The sequence below is a fragment of the Neopsephotus bourkii genome, unplaced genomic scaffold (assembly GCF_033783945.1).
Source record: "Neopsephotus bourkii isolate Nb327-2 ecotype Australia unplaced genomic scaffold, CSIRO-AGI_Nbou_v1 NB_1292, whole genome shotgun sequence".
Lineage (NCBI taxonomy): Eukaryota > Metazoa > Chordata > Aves > Psittaciformes > Psittacidae > Neopsephotus > Neopsephotus bourkii.
The window spans coordinates 2711142-2717810 of record NW_026901776.1 but is presented as its reverse complement, the minus strand read 5'-3'; positions in this window follow the sequence as shown (position 1 = coordinate 2717810).

Here is a 6669-nt window from a genome sequence, read left to right as displayed (position 1 = left end):
GAATGGAAAAGTACTTCAGCCCCTGTATGCCCCCATTTTGTGCTTGTGGAGGAAAGTTTGAAACGTTTCCTTCAAGATGAAGGGAAATTGGGGAAGAGCTACTTTACTGAATCAAATCTCAAGACTGGGACTGATCATCTAGGGTACACTGTAATTTCTAGTCACTCTCTAAGTGGTCTGAGTGCTTCTCACTTTACATGGAGCTCTGAATTCTTGTTCCCTTTTGTTCCATTTCTGAAGTCCTCTTGAGGTGATGCACTGAAGTGGTAATCAGTGGTAATCTCTTCTTAGGGCTTCTGCACAATATATCCCTGAATCCTTGTAGCTGCACAGGTGAAAATAGCCTATGTACTGACTGAGCACTGGAAGACATACAGTTAAAGACTCAGTAGGCTGTTTCAGTAAGGGAGAATAAAAAGTATTCAAATAAAGTAAAGAAATATATATGGGACATAAATGACAGCTTTGACAGGGAAATGAGAACAACTTTCATGTTTTTATTGCTGCCTTAGAAGCAATTGATAAACAATACACTTCATATATAAATGAGCATGTGTCAATATATGACAACAAAAATAAATTACAGTGACATAGTATTTAACTTTACAAGGTTGTACAAAATTTCCAAATATGAATAGATTTCAACTTAAAAATTTGAAATAAGTTAAAACTTCAACTATTCCAAAGAATTGAAAAATATACATACAATTTCACTCAATCACATCATTTACAGTATGATTTTTTTTAAGCTGTTTGGCCTTACACACCCATATATTTTTGACTGTATTAGTGGAATATATCCTGCTATATGCAGCTTTACTGCACTGGGATAGTAAAAGGGGTTCCCTGAGGGCACAGAACAGGCTTTGAGTGTTTATATTTTAAGTAATTTGGTTGCGTCTATTAACTAGAAATACAAAACTGAAGCATTGTTTATCTGTCCTATAAAGAGAGACTGATTTATTTGCTCTTGCTAGAATTTCCATTGATGCTAATGAGAATTTTGAAGAAGGCTTAACAGCAGGATTGAGCTAAACCAAGTCTGTTCAGCCAGGATGAATTAGGTCATATTATTTAATGAAATATTTGAAGAATATCTGTTTTGTATTAGATCTCATTATAGGCTAGGTAGCTAGTCACGGCTAGGCACTGAGATATTTGCTTCCACAATTAATGGGAAAATGTATTTGATAAGGTACTTTAAAGTAATAGGATGGATTATGGATTGGTATTTCTAACACCTTGATTATATGCACTTGATGATTTTATTAAATCTTATGAATATTAAAAGCACTGGAGAAAACCTCGTCTGTAAGTGCGTGATAATTGAGAACGCAGAGGGTCTAATTCAAGCTGTAAACCAAAGTAACATAAAAGGAAAGTCATACTGCAGCTGGATGGCTCCAGATACCTTAGACTGGGTAGTTAATTTAAAGCTGGTGCTAAACAACCTCTGCATCATCAAAAAGGCAAAGGCTTGATAATTCAGAAACCATTAGTGAGGAAACAGGAAATGAACAAACTGGCACATGTGAGAAAATTGTCCACTTGTAAAAAATGCAGGAAGACGCTTGTGCAGCCAGAGGTGAGTCTTAAACTCTGATGAATTTGGTAAGAAAGGAAAACAAAATTCATCATGTTCATTTGTGCAACTGAATTTTCCCTTTTCTGAATATGATAAAATATCTACCAGAATGTTACATCAGTAATCTGCAGTCTTGCCTCCAAAAAAGTGAATTTTATATGAACATCATTAAAATAAGAAAGAGTTCAACAGAGCAGTGATAAGCAATTCCTCATTTCCATTTTTCTCTACTGCAGTTCAGAACAAAAGCCAATGCAGTTCACAATGAAGCTGGGAAAGATTTTAGAAGCTGCCTTTATTGTGTGACTATGCTGTCCCTGGGCAGCAGGAAGGAGAAGGGAAGAAATCGTGGGCCTTGAGCAACCTGGTCTGGTGGGAGGTGTTCCTGCCCATGGCAGGGGGGTTGGAACTGGATGATCTTAAGGTCCTTTCCAACACAAACCATTCTCTGGTTCTATAATTCTATGTGCGGCCACTGTGCTCCATCTATGTTCTTCTACAGGAATTCTTTGCAGGCTCATACCCTGGGGACAGAAGGGTGTGGGTCATCTGGGGGGAGATCTGGGATATAGATGGGAGGCCACATAGGGAAGCCCCATGCCGTGGAGCAGAGTCCCGGCCACCTCCTGCCAGCCTGGGGTAAAACCTGCATTTCAGAAGCACGTGGGGAGCCTTCCCACCAGCAGGAGCTGGGCCTGGATCAGTCCCCAGAAAAGGCTGGTGTTTGCTGCTGCTAAGAGAGTGCAGAGCAACTCCACTGAGCAACTGACTGTGTCATTAGGTGAATTAGGAGCAGTCAAAGAATACTGGAGCATATGAATGGGGTAAAAATTTCCTCCTACAGATCTGCATCCTAAGAGAGTCCTCCCAGACTGGGGAATGACAGTTTCCCCAGAGGAAAGGATCTGCCTGCTGAAGCTTTCTCTAGATTGCTTATCCCTCTTGCAGCTTCCAAATGCAAATTACTTTAATCAAAACAATTACATTTTTCTTAATTGCTTGCTCTGTGTTCTGCCCCTGTGCGGGGTTCAGAGAGGAAAAAAGAACATGGAAATATATCTCAAAAGTTCAAGCAGCATCTAGTGGTTATGTAAACCTTACCTCACCAACTGCTTGGCACACAGTGTATTATTGTAAAATCAGATATGACTTGTATATCACATAATTTACTTTTTATCTTAACTAGCAAGCCACTCTAAGAGCAGCAACTAAAGAAACGAGTTTATCAGCTTATATTAATGCAATTGTTATCAAGGGCATACAGGGTAAAAGTCATTTGCAGATTACAATAATATATCTGCAAGGAAAGTTCCACACGGGAAGGTGCCACCTGATTAGGTTTATGTGGAGGGTTACATAAAAGAAAAGATGTTAAAGCATCTTGGCAGGAGAAAAATCTCTTAAGTGCACAATGTTCCACTGTGATAGTTTGTCAGGAGCCAAGTTTTGACAGCACATTTTGGGCTGATACCCATGCAAGGGGAAATGCGAGCACTCGTAGGACACCTGATCCGGACCAGTGCGTTCAGTTTTCTGCCATTCACCTTCTACCCCCAGGACTGCAGTGCTGGGTCATGGCTGAGTGGGGGATGCCTACAAAAAGCATTTGAGTCTGTCTCAGTGCATCTTCTCTTACTCTTGTTTTTGTTTGCTGCAAAAGGGAAGGTTCCTCTAAGACATTGCTGCTGAGGAAAACAATTGCTGCCATTATAGACCTCTACTCTTCCAATTAACATGCTAGTGTTTTGCAAACGAGCTAGGAGCCATTATTCTTTCTAAGAATTTACTGAGACATAGAATTTAATTAGTCATCAGAAGGACTGCTATGCAGCAAGGCAGCTGTTTGTTAGCAAAAAAAGAGCAACTTGTCCAATAATTTAAAGAATGCTAATATTCTGTACAGGATCTGAGTGGATGGCTACATCTAGAACAATATATTCCAGACTTTGGGTGAATGCTCAGGTACTACCTTTTCATGTAGCAGAAGGTGAGGGTCTCCCTTCTGATGCTTCTTAATCACTTCATCAGTTTACAGTAAGTTCAGCTCCAATGGTTTTGGCTGAAGAAAGTGATAGAGTAAAATTACAAATTTCTTTTTATGAAAGAGATTGCTGAGCTGCTTAATTACTGCATGCAATTTCTCCACATGCTTCAAAATCAAAATGAAGAAGGAAAATGTCAATTTATTTAATATATCCAAGCCTTAAAAGCATATATTCAGATATTGCCTCTGGAACTTATTTTGCTCCATAATCAGAACAGAAAGCTTTCAAGTAATAGGAACAGAAAAACGTACCAGGAAACACATAAAGTATGTTCATCAGATTCCTGTAATGTTATCTCTAGTTCTATCACAAAAATACCCGCTATCTCCAAACAGAAGCAGGAAGCTTATGACTCTTTCTTGTAACAGCTTGCCTGGCCTGGTGTGGTACACACCCTTCCCCAGTGGGTGGAAGGGGTGGGAGCTCACTTCCAGCTTCACGCCAGGCAGTGTCCCGTGACTGCCAGTCAGGAAGAATTGGGGTGAGAGGCAACTGGGTGAGGGGACACCTCCAGAAACCCAGGGATAACGCATGTCAAAGCAATTATGTCTCCTTCACTTCTTCCAACACCTACAGCTTACAGCCATCAAAATTCACATTATATTTAGTATGTTTTTAGTTCTTTCAGAAAGCAACATATGGTAAATCATGCCTCTTTTTGAACTACATGTTTGAAAACACACTTTTGTGCATTTAGAATATGGATTTCAGGGATCCTTGCCTATGCAGCTTTCTTCAGAGAGCAGCTGTGAATCTCCAGTCTTACTTTATACTTCATCTCTAATGATGCCTGTCAATCTGCACTGCACACAGTACAAAGAAGGCACAAGCGCCTATCAGCTGAAGTTTCTCTTGCATTCATTGGCATGCTAGTTCTTCATACTGGTAATTCCTGTTTCACAGCAGGAGGCAAAACACGTGAGCTTAAGCCTCTGCAGTACCCATAACTGTGCTCTACTGAATGTAGGCATACTACCTTGAAAACAAGTGTGAAAAAACCCTCTGTCATATGCAGTGAAGTGTATGGGCAGAGCAGGAGGAAATAGAGCCTGTTCTGTCCTTAAACACAGAAACTTTTGTTCAGATTAGCCTATGATCAAGAAACCACACTTGTTTTGAGTAAAGGAACCAAATACTTACTCAGAGATGCATCTACGGCCTGAACAGTGGAAAGGTTTTGTCGTAACTACACTTGTAAAAGAAACATTGTAAATGAAGATATGAGGTGAGTAAATAGGATGTATTTGCGAATCAGAAAAATTCATACCACTGGAGGAAAAAAGCTCCTTAACTCCAGCTACATCCAATTTTGTGTAAGTTTGCAGGTGCTAAAACATGGCATACTTCAATATTAACGGTAGGGGGTATTGATTGGGTAGAATATTGAATATGTGTATGCAGTGAATTGAATATGTATATTCAGTAGGACGGGACCAAACACATGAAAAATTAAAGTAATGAGTAGAGAAAAGTACTGAGCATCAGGAAATACAGCACAAGTCTGTTTCTTGTGACATATCTGCAAAACTCAGAGTTCAAGGCAGGGACTAAAATAAATAAGGTTACATCTTTTATCCTCAATAGTGCTAAGTGGTCTGTGCCACAATGATAATAATTCTTAAAGTGGATTCATTAAGCACAAATTAATGAAGGACATTTCCTCATCCCTATGACGTCTCTAGACTAGGTAGTATTTGAGTGACTACAGTTGCTTTGTTACCCAAAGATTTCAATCCAGAAAAAAAATAGTCTCAAGAGGACTGGATATTTCAAAGTCACATAAGGAATCAGATTCTTGTCCAGAAACTTTATTTCCAGAATAGTGTTAAAGCTTTCAGATCTTATGAAGATTTTAAGTAAATTATGCCTTTATGAATGATTTGAAAAATAAATTTAAGTTCTCTCTGTACAGTAAGTTCTTGTGCTTTTCTGACTATTAGCCCTGGTTGAGTAACGATTACCAGAGCGTTGCAAGCACTCTTTCAGTCCAGATACTGCACTAAGTAACCTTTGTCCTGAAAAGAGTAAGAATTTCCCACCAAATTCCTGGAAAATGCATATGAGCACAGATAAACTAATCCTGCGTTCTTATTAATGCCTAGTTATGTAGTCCTAGACTGCTGTAGGAAGGATCTCTTCATAGAGGCCTGAGTGGGGTGTCAGGCTCTTTTGCCAACAGAGTAGTGATGGTGGTGCATGCTTTTGGCTTACAGACTCATTCATACGCTGAACATTTTTGGACACTGTTTACATGTGTGCATTCACCCTTATGCAAGGCGGATGTTCATATCTATAAAACTTTAAATGTCTTCGGTATTTTCCACACTTTCTGCCAAGTTGAATAAATTGTATAGCTTCAATAGCTTGGAAAAAAAGCTAGCTCTCCTCACCAACGTTGAGCTGAACGGTTTTATCACCTTTTTTGGAAGACCTTCCCTGAGGCTAGCATCATACATAGCAGTTAAACTCAGTGAGGTTTTTACCGTTTATACAAAATCAGTAAAGGGTGAATGATATGCTATGCATTTCTCAGTCCTACTGGGCAAACAAGGTTTTTAAGCTTGCACAGTTCCACCTGTGGGACTGGCACATGAAAAGTATCAATCATTCCATGCAACAGAAAGGGCAGAGCAACAGGATGGGGTGAGAGAGGATGATAATTTTTCCCTTTCTTTTCAAATGGGAGGATTTTGGTTAAGCTAATGGAGTTAAATCTAGTGCAATATTGATGCAATAGCTCAATAAATGAAATCTGTTTGTGCATTTCTAAATTTTGGGTAATGTCTGAAGAGCCAGCGCAATGAACTGAAAACACCGAATTTGGAAACAATGACAATGCAAATGGAAAAACATGCACTGAGGAAAGACGTGGAGAGTTTTCTTGCAGCTGAGTAGACTTAAACAGAGTTCCTCTGTCAGTTACAACTCATTAGGGTTCAAAGGCAATGTTTACCATGGCTGATAATTTCAGCAGGAGCCTTTATATACACCTGTATAGATCGCTCTAGATGTGTGTGCATCCCTGTATTACGTGTACAT